General features: G+C 36.3%; 1 protein-coding gene across 1 annotated transcript in view; it reads left to right on the top strand.

Moving 5' to 3' along the window:
* The first annotated feature begins 2,903 nt into the window (after nucleotides 1-2,903).
* Nucleotides 2,904-15,002, top strand: part of LOC136343190 (uncharacterized) — a 79,831-nt gene continuing 67,732 nt past the window's right edge. The window contains exon 1 of the mRNA XM_066289758.1: nucleotides 2,904-3,053. The gene's annotated coding sequence lies outside the window, so the exon portion shown is untranslated. The remainder of the gene's footprint in view (nucleotides 3,054-15,002) is intronic.

The raw sequence follows: 15,002 nt of genomic DNA, 5'->3' as shown, positions 1-15,002 counted from the left end.
AATAGACAAGGTCAAGAACTGGTTTGATGGATTGTTGAGCCTAGAACAAAGGAAATTTTATCTTTACCGTATTCAAGGTTGCTCAGAATTACGAATACTGAGCTATTCTGAGCTCTGGAAGATGACCTTAAGGTGGGAATTCAGAAATAAAATCTGAACGCGGTTTATGCAATTCAAAACGCACGGGATGGTCCACGCAAGGCGGTCCACTACCTTATTTCAAAAACCTTAAGTTTTAGAATAAAAAATTTAATGTAAAAGTTTTTAGTGAATATTTTGGAAGTTACAGCGTGGTGCAGAAAATCGTGGCGTGACAAAAATATGTTTTTTAAAATGGAATATCACATATTTTGTTGCATGTATGATACGTCTCATTTTACAAAATTGAGTTCGAGATACGTCAAATGATAAAAATTTAGATTTTTTTCGCGTCTTGTATCAATTTTCTCGAAAATTCAAATTATGTTCTAGTAAAATCACCCTTTGTCTTCAACTGGGAACGGTTTTAAATGATTCATCGTCGATCTTTACTTCAAATTGAATAAACTCAAAAACTGCTAAAAAGTGTTCATGTTTTGTAGCAACAGAAAATACTTGCATCTACCCGCAAAATTAGCATCTATAACAAAATATGTGCAATTCCATTTGAAAAAACCTACTTTCCTCATACCGTGACTTTCCGGCCCACCCTGTAACTTTGGAATTAAAAAATTAAAATTTATGAAAACCTGAATAACTCTTACATTAATTTTCTTTTCTAAACATACGATTTTTGAGATAAGATATTGGACCATGTTACGTGGACCACCTTGTATATACATATAAATGCCCGACAGGTAAATATGTTTGCCTGGTAAATTACTAGTGGATTTCGGTCAGTTATCAATGAAAAATGGTGAAGAAAGTGGGTTGTTAAAAGCTCAGTCGACCACGTAGGGACTACTTGTCCAGGTTAGTTCCGGTTGTACGGTAGATTATCGGTAAGTAAGTAATTTGTTGCAGTGGCGGATCTAAGCGTGGATGCAAAGCAAATCTATGAGGACCTTGGGTTCCCAAGCATAGAATCGAACTGTCCACCACTGTTCACAACGCTCGATATACAGTATGTCCTTGACGTACCTCAATGTTTGAGGCCCCAAAAATGTTCCCTCTATTTGTGATTCTCTGATCTTGTTTGTTACCTCTAACTCATTCATCATTTAAAATTGTGTCCAGTATGCTCTTTGCTTAAATGTTAAAGTCCAAATTTTTGTTTTTTAATTCTTAAGTGAAAATTATATTCTGTAAAACTTTGGTTTTACTGGATTAATATTTATGTCTTTAAAACTGCAGAGAACCTTCATAGCAGTAATAAGTCATTAACGTTTAATAACGTGTTAGGACCAACAATTTTTTACATTTATTTTACTACACTGGTTCCAGCCATATAATTTTTTTTTGTCTTGGTCGCACCCGAAGATTGCGTTCGGGACGCCCTTGCATTGTTAGTTTTAAATGCATTCAAGCTTTCCAAACTACAAAGAATAAGTACAGCACTCCCGTTAATTTAGAATCATAAAAAATAATATTATTTTATATAATAGATTTGGAGTGTTTTGAATTTCAGGTAGGTAAATCTCAGTCTTTTATCAAATCGACATACACCACTGGAAATTGTGATCTTCAAATATTTAAAAGGTCAAAAAGCTTTTCCTCCTCAGATATCGGTTTTTCCTGATTAATTAAAAAATTTGAAGGAATTTTGGATTTTCAAGGGTAAATTTTATTAAAATATTTCACTAGCAATAAACTTCAACACCGAAAAATCTTTAAATAATTCATTATGGGAAAAGAAAATCTTCTATTTTCTCTACGCCACTGTTTTTCTGTTTTGTCAAAGATTCTTGGCAGATTTTGACAAGCCTGGTAGGTACTTCACTGACAATAAATTTTCAAAACTCAACATTTTTCAATTGCGTAATCATAGAGATATACAGTGAGTATATGTCTACGCCACTGTTAGTTCTACTTAATTGTAAACGCTTCGAAAGACCGATTTAAACAAAGTGGTGCAGACGCGCTTTTTTTCGTATCACAGAATAAACATTCCGTAGTTTTCTTTTAACTTTCACAAATTTTCAAAATTTAAAAAGATAAATTCGAGTTTTGAGTCAAGAGATATTATTAATTCATTATTTTCTTTTCAGCATGATCCTGAATTTTTCATAGAAATGTGCTGCTCAAACAGAAATTATAAACTGATGTCCCGGACAGGTAGTAGTAGTGCCCTACGGTTTTCATCGCTTTTACAAATTTTAAACGGTTCAGGACGTTTTTTTCTACTAGCTTTTATTGAAATCTCACATATATTATATTTACTTCAGTCACCACCATTTACAATACATCAAATGAAAATCACAAATTAACGTATTTTAAATCTATTCGTAATGGCAACGCCGCGCCTAGATATTGTTTCCCCAAGACGAATGTCAGAATGCATCGTTGTTTCTTTTCCTTTGGCAGAATGCATCGTCATTCGTACCGACAGTGTTGCCAGGTGGCGTCGAAAACCTGATATTATAGGTTTTCTTTAGATGAACTTGCACCACGTAAGTGTGTTAGGCAAGTAATTAGCAAACAACAAAGGAGAAAAATTCACCCAACTATCCTAATTAAACTGTAGTTACTGGCGTAATTAACGCAGAAGAGCACCACTTGGCGAAACACTACACCCGATTCGACACTGAGGCGAAACAATGGCTCGTGGGAACCCAGCGAGAAGAACCTTATCAAAGATGCTCCAATTAATTAACGAGAAGAGTTACGCAAAGGTTGAGTACCGGTGCCGGTGCTGCAACGTGCACACGCCGGCAAACAATACGACAACAGTACCCACTGAATATTCTTATGACCTAGAGAGAAAACAGTACCCTGGAGTACCGTCAGTCTTCGCGAAGTCTTTGCCTCAGTCGCCGTGTAGACTTCAAAACGCCTAGTGGTTCTCCTTCTCTCTTCCTGTCATTGTGGGCGCGTCATCGTCGTACTCTCTTTTCCGAGACAGTGCGCTTCTTCCGGTGAGTACCTTGCCCTTTTTTTGTCATTCGCCTCCCCCCTCTCTCCCCTCTTAACGGGAGTGTCATCAGTGGGAGGCCCTTTAGACCCCTCTTCTCAGTCAGATGATAGAAAGTGAGATTATTGTTTAGGGTCGGTGATACCAATGAATAATTGATTAAAAGAGAAACTTTTGATCTTGAAGCATCTGCTGATGCTTATGAAACACGAGATCAAAATCCTGACTGATGAAGCGTTGCTTTGAAAGTTTTTGAAAAATTATTAGTTAATAATTCAGTGGTTTCTCAGCTTTTTGTATTGTTCAGGAACGCAAATATTGACTTATGTTTTGCCTTTTGCTGTGGTTTTCCGCGTTTACGGACACGTGAATAAAATTCTTCAAAGCCGTATGTTCGAAAGAGCTTTAATGCAAATCATACGTTTTTGCTATCGACTGGGAATGGTAATTAAAATTTCCATTCCGTGGTGAAAATTGCGACCTTCGGCCGCGAAGGCGCAGTCCTCCTTAAAGAAATGTATTCAACAGCAATGGTTTCATGGCAAAGATTTTTAGACCCGAATGCAATAATTAAATCAACTGTTATATTATTTATCGAAGCCTGTCACGTTTCATACATTTTTTGCTCTTCGTCACGACCACGATTACTGAAGAAGTTGTTTCAGTATTTCTAACAAACCGTGCCAGTATCTCAGGAACTGTCACGGCTGTGCCTTAACGTGCGATTTAAAGCTAAAACGGTCAAAACATTATTTTGATAACTTCATAAAATTGCAAATCCTTGACCTTTTGGGCACTGTATTGTTGACTAATGTCCTGTTGAGCATAGCCTTGCGCATCTAACTGCTATAATTTCTATGACATATCACGACGATTTATAAGTGTTATCCTTAGAATACAACGTAAGCTTAAATTACACTTTAATATGATGGTTTTTTTTGTGGGCTTTTAACATTTCTTCTCGTGCTTTAGTTGAGAGGTTAATGTTGCCTTCAAGACTTTATCGGATGGAATCGTTGCATTAATATTTTCAGCTATTAGAAAATCGGGGGTGGAAATCGGACGGGGTATGGTGATGGATCGGGAGAAGAGGTCATATCGAGTGGTCCGCAAGATTTCCTGATTTGTCACCATTGGATTTTTCTTGAGGGAACATTCGAAATCTAAAATTTATGCAACCAAATTCAGTGCTTTAGAAGAGTTGCGGCAACGAATAATGTGCAAGTGTCAACAAGTAACTCCCGAAATACCCCATAACATTCGCGAACATTTCGAATAGTGCCTTTGTAATTGCACGGAGACTTGAGGTGAACATTTTCAACATTTACTTCATTGACACAAGTACCAAGAAATTGTGTTCCCTTTACGTTTCATTTTTTTTTATTTCTCATGGACTACTCAATCGATTCCGACTAGAAAGGCTCATAACAAAGAGAATTCAATTTCCTTTAAAATACAGTATAACTCGCCCCCCTCCTTTCCATTTAAGATTTTAAGGGTGACAGCCACCCCTTCGTACAGAGAGCGGAGCAGAGGGGGTGCAAAAATATGTGAAAAATGTGCAGCCTTAAAAACTCAGGTTTTTGTGTTCCGGACTATTTTCGTTTATTCGTTTACAAGAGAAAAAACCTGAATGTAAACTTTTCGATGCGCCACCCTGTATATGGAGAGTCCCTAAAGAATGTAAATGACGTTTTCTAACGTTAAAGTAAGAGTGAAAAATTCGGTCGGGCGGGACGACAATTGCCTGATGGATGAACTACCCCACAAATATTTGATTAAGATGGACAAGTTAAATTGAAGTTGACCAGAAATTTTTGGATTTTTCCGGCAACTTCAATAGTGGTAACATGGGTGATATTTACAACGTAAAGAGTAATAGTTGACACTTTTGATATTGAAAATTCAGTTCATCGTTAAACTACAGGACAAATATGTGAACAAGCAAAGTATTTTTCCTAGTGGTTAAAGTTAATTAAAATTGTTTGGTAATGCCCTGATCAAATATTTGGCCGAGCAAAATATATTTTTTGACCGGACATTTTCCGACCCAAAAAACTACAGCCGCCACCAATGAAATTTGATAAATTACTATTTTTACCAATATTGATGGTACATTCTTTTATCAACCTCTATATATTCTTAAATAATTGGGCAGGGACAGGAGTGGATGATTGGATGCCGCCGTTGGAACCTTCGATAACTTCCTTCAGTAATACTAAGGCGGAGGAGTTTCGTTTGGTTACAGCGGGTACCAGATTTTAAGTGCCCTTATACCTTTTTTATATAATATTTTTATCTCCATTCCGTTAGTAACAGTGGCGTAGAGTAGTCTCATTGAACACAGTACAAACGAGTGAATTTTCATTTTCAATTTCTACAAAACTTGCTCCGCTTTTTACAGTCAATTAGATTGGCGTACGTGCCCTTTTTGTGTGATTAGAAATTTCTCATCATACGCACTGTAAATTTCCAATAAATAGACAATTTTGATGCCGCCATTGGAGCTCTGATAAATGACCGAATATTTTCCCCAGTCACTCTAAGCACTGCTCTATATTTTACTGCAACTACGTTGCCATATGTGCCGATTTCTCCAAATAGGAATTTATCAGAACGTGCGTTCTGATAATTTCCAAAAATTTATATGGAATTCTAAGAATGATGTCGCCACTGGGACCCTGATAAATGGCTCAATCTTTTCCTCATTTACTCGAATAACATCTTATACTACTATAAACTCCACTAGCATACAAACTAAAAAAATATTATTAGAAATAATTTTCTGTTTTTGCCCCAAAATACAATCCTTGTTCGGTACTTTATTTTTTACAACTTTACGTAATCCCACGTGATAAACCAAAACAGTTATGTGATCAGAGTGTAATTCGCGCTCTTGTTTTATGGGTCAGTTGCAATGGTGGCAAATACAAAATTTCAAAGTCAAATTGAGTATTTTATTTAGAACAATAATGAATTAGTATTTTTAAGGTCAATTTAATTTTTGTTGCAAAGGTAAATCTTATTTTCATGTAAACCGTCCCATAGTATTACCCTCACACAGTAATCTTAAGAGAGATCAATTAACACTTCATCTTCAACAAGAAATACTGTTACACTCAAAATACAATTCTTCTATCATCAGATGATTAAATTGCAAGATACGTTTGTCATTAATAGTTAACGTTTATATTACTTAATGTATGAAATGCGGTTTTATTCGCTGATTAGCGATTATATACGTTCAGTAACAAAAACCCTATTCAGAGTGATGGCGAAGGCCGCAGATTTTTATATTAATTTCAGTGCATTGCACGAGCAGTAGCGGTAACATTTTCTTAAAGCGAAAGTCAATTTACGCCATTTGACGACTGTAATAATGGCCTACATCTGTCGAATCAGGGCCTTAATAGCTGGCAGGAAAGTGGAGATTCTTCTCCTGAGACCGAGACGCTCTCCTTATTATTATCCTTTGGACGTTTCGTGAATGGCCCTAAAATCAAGCAGAGGACTGGCTTTGTAGTGTTTGTTAATTAAGAGGGATAAATACTTAAGACGAAGCAACAAAAGCCGTTCGATTCACCATTTTGTCGAGAAATTTTTTCTTGATATTTCTTGACCGTTACATCTTATGTTACAAAATCTCACTTCATTCCATGTAACCACTGAAAAGTAACCATAATTTACAAATCGTATAACCTTAACTTGAAGCGATGCGTTTCGATAAGAAACTTATTTTCCTGAGATATTTCTACATCTATTGCCATTTCACGCTAAGGTACTCTTAAGATTTTATCCAGTGGTAGTGGTGCAAAACGTGACGTTAGTTTTGCATAAAAAATTTATATACTATTTTAGAATAGCGGGAAATTCATATACATTTGAGGCAATGAAGTGCCACAATGTTGACGGATCGGGCCCGGCAACGTTTTTGTTCCTGTAAATTATGAAGGAGCATTATTTCAAGGTTTAAACGGAATTTTCGTTTTTGCATTAGCCGAATCTGTAATCTTAAGTTAAATGCTAAATCAAACGACTTGGGCCATCCAAAAATCGAGTCAATTAACAACTAAACTAAATCTCAAATACGAGGGCTGTCTTTTAAGTTTTACGTATAGCACTAGTATAAAACGATAGATGGCGTTTATTGCTTTTCGGCATATTCTCTACGATTATTAATACACTTTTGCGTGCGCCGGTACCATTCCTAGCAGTTATCAAGCAGTTATTCTACTCGTCGGTTGATACAGTCGAAATGACGTTTTTGAAGGCGTCGATTGCGTCTTCTGACAACTGAGACCTTTGACCAAGCAGTCAGTTTTTGATTGTCGGAAAGGTATGAAAAGTGTTAGGGTTTAGATCGGATCTGTACGGAGGATGGTCTAACAATTCGTCGTTTTGTTATGTTAGAAATTTCTTTGTTTTGCGAGCCATGTGCCGACTTGCATTGTCTTGGTGGAGGATCATTTGTCGTTTGGGGTCGGTTTTTCTAAGTTCAACGATCACTTCCGGCAAAGAAATGACTGTACATCGGTAGTAAAAGTTCTTTCGTCTCGCAAGAGAATTGTTACTAATGGCCTGCTTTTGAAAGAAATGTCGCGACCATTTTTTTTAATACACTCTGCGAATGAGTGATTTTTCTTAGTTTTTCTTCACCTTGGAAAACCCAAACAGATGACTGAGTTTTATTTTCAGGTTCATACGAGTAAATCCACGATGCTGTACATGTTTTTAGAGTTTCCTTCGTTGCAGTGGCCTAAAATATGCTGATATCATGTGACCCTAGCTTCTTTCTGCTCTTTCCTCAATAGATGCAGCATTAAACAAAACACTAATTTTGTTGTAGTCAATTTTTCACTCAAAATTTTCAGGGTTCAGGTCTTTCAAATCCCCAATGATACCCCAATTCTGTGATATGTCACATTTCAATGTTCCTTAACGCGCTTGCGCACACCATCGAAGTTTTTCTGGGTGACTGCCGTTTTTGGTGCATTTGCCGTTGGATCGTCGTTGAAACTCGTCTCTCCACCACGTTTGAGTTCTCCCTTCAACGAGAAATTGTCCATTGATATGGCGCTTCATCCCGAGAAACAGAAATAAATTCAGCAAGGCATTCTTGTTGAGATAATTGCCTTCCCAAATTGGAAAAAATTACTGCGCGACAGTGTCCTCGGTTTAATTGTATGGTCCGAGCAACTTGACAATTTTGACGTATCGCATTGGCACTTCGAATTTAGGTTAACTAAACATTGAAGCTAACTTTTATGAATGACATTTGAGTAGGGCCACCGTTTGTGTTTCTGCATGTAAAACATAAAAGCTAACCCTCGTACATTTTCCATAAAGCAAAAGTAGATTTAATTTAGTTGTAATACAAACGACTAAAAATAAAATGGCTTTTGTGTTGATTTATCGACTAATAGCTTGCTGTGGGGCTTATTTAAAACTATTTTGAATAAAATTTAATTAAAAGTGCACGAAATATTATTTCATATTTAATTCTTTTCGTAGGGCAAATGCAAATATTGTTTTATTTACATAAAAATTAGGTTTGTGCATTGCGGCGCACCTGGCTTTAAAGAGGACAATTAAGCTATGGTTTCCCGAAATTTAATTCGCGAAATTTCGGAATTAATTTAATAAATTCGTAATATGTTTGTTTATATACAATTGTTTAATATTAATGTACAACGTTAAGCAATATACAGAATTGGTATTTTTGTTTTGTATAATTTTTTCCTAATTACTGTTTTATGACTGCAAATATTTCTCTAAATTAAAATACCATGTATCTACCGAATTATGCACAAATATTAATATTGGTGCATGGCAGACATATGCAATTAACCGCGATTTAAAAAAAAACACCGGCAAACTAGGCTTCGGAACGATTTGACACTGGGGCCGTATGTCTTTGATATGTTCCACGTAACCTCGCACGTGAAGCAACAAACCCAACCTCACTTTTAATTTTAATCTTTACTAACGATCTAGAAAAAGAAACACAAATAAATCTAATTAGTATTTATGTACTTTCCCCATTTACAACAAATGCCGAAAAGACAGGGTTGAATTTCAAAGGTCCATTCCATTATGAACTGTCCATTCCGAAGATAAGGGTAAAAACATAGTGACAAGACAGCTTTATGATCTGGGTGCTACTGATGCTCTCTTTTCCGCAGTTGATAACGTTGGTACAGTGGGGACAATTGCGAAATTTAATGGGCAAAATTTGCTCTCCTTTCGTTCCTAATTTGCGAATAAAAATCTCAGTAAACGAATTTTTAAAGATCCGGTCAATCCCTATTGCGCCCACTTCGCCCCTTGTGATTAGCATCAGAAACAAACTTTATTTGACATGCAACATGTTTCGTTTAAAAAATTACTTATTCACGCTATGTTCGAGACTAGTCAACTATTTTTCTCGTCTTTTTTCGTAAATTAACTACGTGTCCCGTTTGACAATGGCCATCTTAGGTACAATCTTCGTCGGGTATTTCTTTAAAATTTCGCTTACGGCCTATGCGAACTGAAATCTAATTAACCATTCCCATTGCCTGTATACATAATACTGTGTCTAGCGTGAAACAATTACATTGGTTGTGTAAAAATTACACTTGCAAATGTATAGCATTATTAATTATCGGGGCAGCTTTCGTTTTTATTTTCTGTGATTATGATGGGTATTCCTTGAGGTTTACGTAATCGAAGTTAAAGGTATGTGTTTACGAGTTTTATAGAGAGAAACAATGTGTGTCGAAATTGTTTTATACAGAGAAAGGGAAAAACTAACGAATAGTTATTTAGGATGGCGTTAATACAGTTCCGCGGCAACAGAAGGCGAGCGGACATTCTTTAATAATCGGTTATTGATTGACTTCTCCCGTACTTACAAGGAGATACCATGTCTAGATAAACCTCATTTGCGGCGGTCTATTAGCTCTGGGTTTCTAATATGGGCACAAATCATAAGTAATTTAAGGAAAACCTATATCATTTGTTAGGACATCGAACTTCGTATTGATTGATTAACGACGGTCTTACACGTGTTGCTGCTTGACTAATGACATTTTTATTACTTCACTCTGAGGTCATGCATTCAATTTTTCCATGATATATATAAATATATATATACTGGGTGTCCGGCAAGTCGATACAATAATTTTAGGGGGTGATAAAAACAATTGTTTTACCTGAATACTTGGTGATGTCATCAAATACAAATTCTTCCAAATTGACGTCTATCCAGCACATTTGCGTTTTTAGCAAACATCTTCATTTTTAATATCATTTTTAGTAGATAACGTTTTGGTGGAGGCGCTGCTCGGGTACATAAAAAGTTAATTTCTCTCATTTTTAAAATGTTTCTTAAGAATCTTTTCAGCATGACTGAAAGACTATTGCCTAAGGAAGTTTTTAAGATATTTGAATAAACCTACACCTAAGCGTTTAAATTAAATCCATGTTTGAATTTGACTCTTCGCTTTATTACAAGCTCGGAAGATCATGTTTATGTAGTTCTAAGTAGGTAACAAAGCCACTTTAGATTTTACCCTTTAAATAATTTAAACAATTATCTATAGGCAATAAAAAAGTTTAGTACATTTTTGTGATTAAAAGGTTTGGAGTTCTTCTACCCTCCAACAATTGTGAAAGAGCACGGTTAAATTAAAAAATATTAAAAACTGAATTATCAGGAAAACTATAACACTTGGTATATACACTACCGTCCATCAGTATTTGCCCACCTTGAAATTTTCATTTAATCACATTATATCTTAAAATTAATTACAGATATTATTTAGAACTTATTTTAAATACAAATTGCCTTTATTTCCAAACTTCGTCTTTAACATTAGCCTCGTCAATATGACTACCTTTATTTTTTATAACTGTTGCACATACCCGTGGCATTCTTTCAAGTAACTTTGTTAGCGTTTTACTTGATATTAAACGCCATGCTTCTTGCAACATCATCCACAAGGATTCCTCAGATGATGGGCACTTGCTTCTTATCCTCCTGTCGAGCTCATCCCACAATAATTCGATGGGACTGAGGTCAGGCGACTGTGGTGGCCACTCCATCACCTCAAGTTTATTTTCGGTTTTCTATTGATTCAAATAAGATTTGCAGAGTTTGGGTTTGTGTTTCGGATCGTTATCCTGTTGAACAATAAATTTCTGCCCGAAAATACGACGTCCAGAGGGTAACATTTGTTTCTTTAAAATTTCCAAATATTGTTCTTTCTTCATTATTCCGTTAAATTCTGGGGTGGGCAAATACTTATGGACGGCAGTGTAGGTACGTTTGGTTAAATCGATTCAGAATCACGTAATCTATCACCCCCTAAAATTATTGTATCGACTTGCCGGACACCCTGTATATATATACATATGTATATTGGAATCAGGTCTTCCAATCGACAAACCGATTAGCCGAAAGAGGGAAGTTGTATTGTTTTATCCCTCTTAAAGCGAGTTAACTGGGTCCCCAAATAAGTTCTCCCCAAGGGAATAATACAGTTAATCGTTTCATTTTCCCCCGGGTAATCTGGAAATAATCTCTTACTTTCATAAAGTTTAAAGACTCAATTTATTCTTTTTCTGGGTCGCCTGACTCCATAAGCTAGAAAATTGTTTTCGTATAATTTTTCTTGCAAACTTTACGAGAAAAAGGGGCAGTTTCTTGCAGCATGTGCCGTTCGCTGCAGTAATGCCTCGAGATATTTCAAAGTTGCAGCGGCAACCCGAAAATTCATAACGTACACGACGCCATGGGTGATGGATTACTCGAAACCCGAGTATTTGACTTATATGCATAAGTTGTTTATTTAAAAGCGAATAATTTCGTCTATATGAGCCGTCACAGACGTCTAGACGGAAATGATTTTCGGGGCGTTATTACGTCAGGACCAGACGTGACTTTCGTACGGAAAAAAGGGGCCAAACCCCTCATCTCCTGCCGAATCTTCGACGGTCCTTTAACATCAATACGAGAAATGTCATCAGATTATTGCTCGATAACATGTGAAATAACGCAATCCCATCTGACAGATAGCAATAAGAAGACTACAGCGGATGGAAGTCAGATAGAAAGTGGAGCGTGACTCGAATGGCTAGACTGAAAATGGTTGCCAACTGCAATGAGAATATAGAAAATGGAATTTGACAACTGGCCACTTGTCCTGAATTTTTCATTAAAAATGTTGCACGAAATTATAAGACCCGTTCAATCAACCAAAATCGCTATTAAAATAGGCGCACGCACAAAACCGACATTTCATTTTTTGTGTTTCAATTTTTCTGATTCACCACACTGGAAATCTGCATATTAATGATGCAAAAACTCCCCAAAGCCGAGCCATAATCACTCAATTAAAATATCACCCTTCCATAAAATACCTTTATACACGAACATTAACATTGGCCAACTCTATCGAGGCTGCATGTAAATGTCCTCACTATGAGTAATAGGACGATTATACAATTTTTTGTCTTTATCTAACAAAAAAATGACAGAGATAGTTATATGATCCGGTAATAGATGTATCTCCTTTCTCACATGTCAGAGGATAAGAGCATGGTGCAGTGGTAGCAAAAACAAAATTTAACACCCCAAAATTCGTTTTCTCGTTAATAGCAATAATTATTGTTTTCATAACTTTGCCGGTGTGCGCATATCCGGAATATGAAAAAGTTGCCTTAATGTTACTGTTTCGCTTGTTTAAAGTTATTCATAATTCGTCCCCTCATTCACAATCCACTTGCAAAATAGAAACTAGTTCCTCTTCAATACTCCCCATAAAAGTAAAACTTCCTCTTCGCCAAGGCTCTCAGGGACTGTAAAATGAAACTGATGGGGAATACTCCTAAAACTGGATTGCTCCAGGGGGCATTGAAGTCGACCATTCGATTAAAAATGTGAAGTCATTTTACTTCGATTCCATCCTTATTGATTCACGTGCTTCCAACTACGAAGGCGATAAATATAAGAGGTAACAAGGTTTTAATTTACCGCTCTTATCATCTAAGAGGTTCTACTATAAAGTCACCCCATTAGCTCGATATACGTATTAAAAATAAACACAAAGCTGTCACGGTTATGTATACCCTATTTGAAGGCGGAAAGTGTCCTTTTCTCTCCTCTAAGAGCCCGTATTACTTTACTATATGACGATCGTAATTTCCAGGGAGACTTAATATTAAGAAAAGTGACAAAAAGCCCGGTTGTGTTGCGGACAGATACTTATTACACTTTAGTATATATGGCACTTGTTGGGGGAAAATGGAAAGACGACAGGGGAATTTAAGTTTGGCAATTTTAAACTGGCACTGATACAAAAGTACACGGCTGAGAAAGAAGTTCGAGTGGGTGGTTATAACCAGAGATATATGGCTCGTTTTGCTGACAATTGCCGACATTATGTTACAGCGAAATAGCACCGGTGATTTAACAGTGTTCCAGATAATGATAAGTCGGTTGCTTTTGTTGTCAACTTCTGGATGATTGTGAAATTGGGGTTACCAGCATGAAGATAATTGAGACCGAAAAGAAACACCAAAACACCTATTCATTGAATGCCAAAAGTTTTTTTTTTTTTTAATTACGACTAATTGGTTACTATAACAGCAGATACATTATTAGACAAGCATATAATGAAGGCTATTCTCCCCGATGAAGAAGTTGACGTCACTAGCGAAGCGAGTGGCGCAATTTTCTTGAGGAGAGCCAGAAAGGAGTGTAATCGTAAGTTTCTCTTTTGCTCGGATGTCCTTCAGATACCGAGGATTGTCAGTGTCTCGATTTGTAAACAAATAAAATTTTTCCGACGTCTTCTCGGTCGAAAAACATTGATTTCTTCAAGACTCTACAGTCGAGATAAAGAGAAACTTTGTTTTTCGTTTGATTTAAAATTGTATATCTGCAATGAAAAGGTCAAGATTTTCTTTGCAGCCGTACAATGACAATTAACTATAAATTAGCAATTATTTAATGGGCACTCAGATGTAATGAATTGATAGTTATACGCACGTTTACTTAGCAATGGTACAAAAGTATATTCTCCTTGGCAGTAGTTATTGCTTGCGAAACGTTGTTGGGCACAATTATTTATTAATTTACGACAAACATTAATATAATAAAGTTGTGAAAATATATCTAACACTTCCGGTTATTGTCTTTGTGCAGGTCCTCTCTAAAAGAGTTCAAGGCACAAGCTGATACCACCTCCTATTGACCTGTTCAGTTTTTTCCACATCAAAGAAACTTTCTTTCTTATTGTAAAATCATGTAAATCAACAATTTAATTGCGCTGTAATCTCATGTAAACGGAAAGTTCCTCTTTGCCACTCTCTTTCTCTCTCTTGCAGAATTATCTCAATAGAACCGTTTTCCAGCGCAAGATGCAAGTGAAAGCACTTTTCTCCGATTTTGTGGTGGGAATTTTTCTCCAAATGCTGTTTTTCAATACCGCAAAAGTGTGTAATTCATTGCTGAGACGTATCAGCTCAGTGAACCATAACTCATGCTGATACGATCATAAGCCAAGTTCACCGCTTGTAATTGATCCGCACTGCCCCACTTTGTACGACAATCCTTCCTAACAATAATATAACTCTTCAAAGGTAATTAGCTCTAGGTCACCAATGGGTGTGGCTGCCCTAGTTAGCACGCACAGTTCAATCAAATAGTTTTCTTCTCGCTATTTGTAATTGTAATTTCTACGATTTTTTGCCCTTTATGGGTAGGTGGATTATCTCATTGTTACTCAACAATCCTCAATATGAGTTTATATAAGGATATGTGTATGGATAGGTGCAGTTGGCACTACTAGTACTTGCGATTCACGTCATGTAGGGTACCTAAAGTTTTGTTTTGATAAACATGGAAATTAAACATACTCAAATGCTCGTTGGATTGCGCCTATCGATACGCTCTAATAGTGTAAAATTG

The sequence above is a fragment of the Euwallacea fornicatus genome, chromosome 13, assembly GCF_040115645.1.
Source record: "Euwallacea fornicatus isolate EFF26 chromosome 13, ASM4011564v1, whole genome shotgun sequence".
Taxonomy (NCBI): domain Eukaryota; kingdom Metazoa; phylum Arthropoda; class Insecta; order Coleoptera; family Curculionidae; genus Euwallacea; species Euwallacea fornicatus.
Note: the sequence above shows the minus strand (reverse complement) of the source record. Positions and strands in the feature narration are given on the sequence as shown.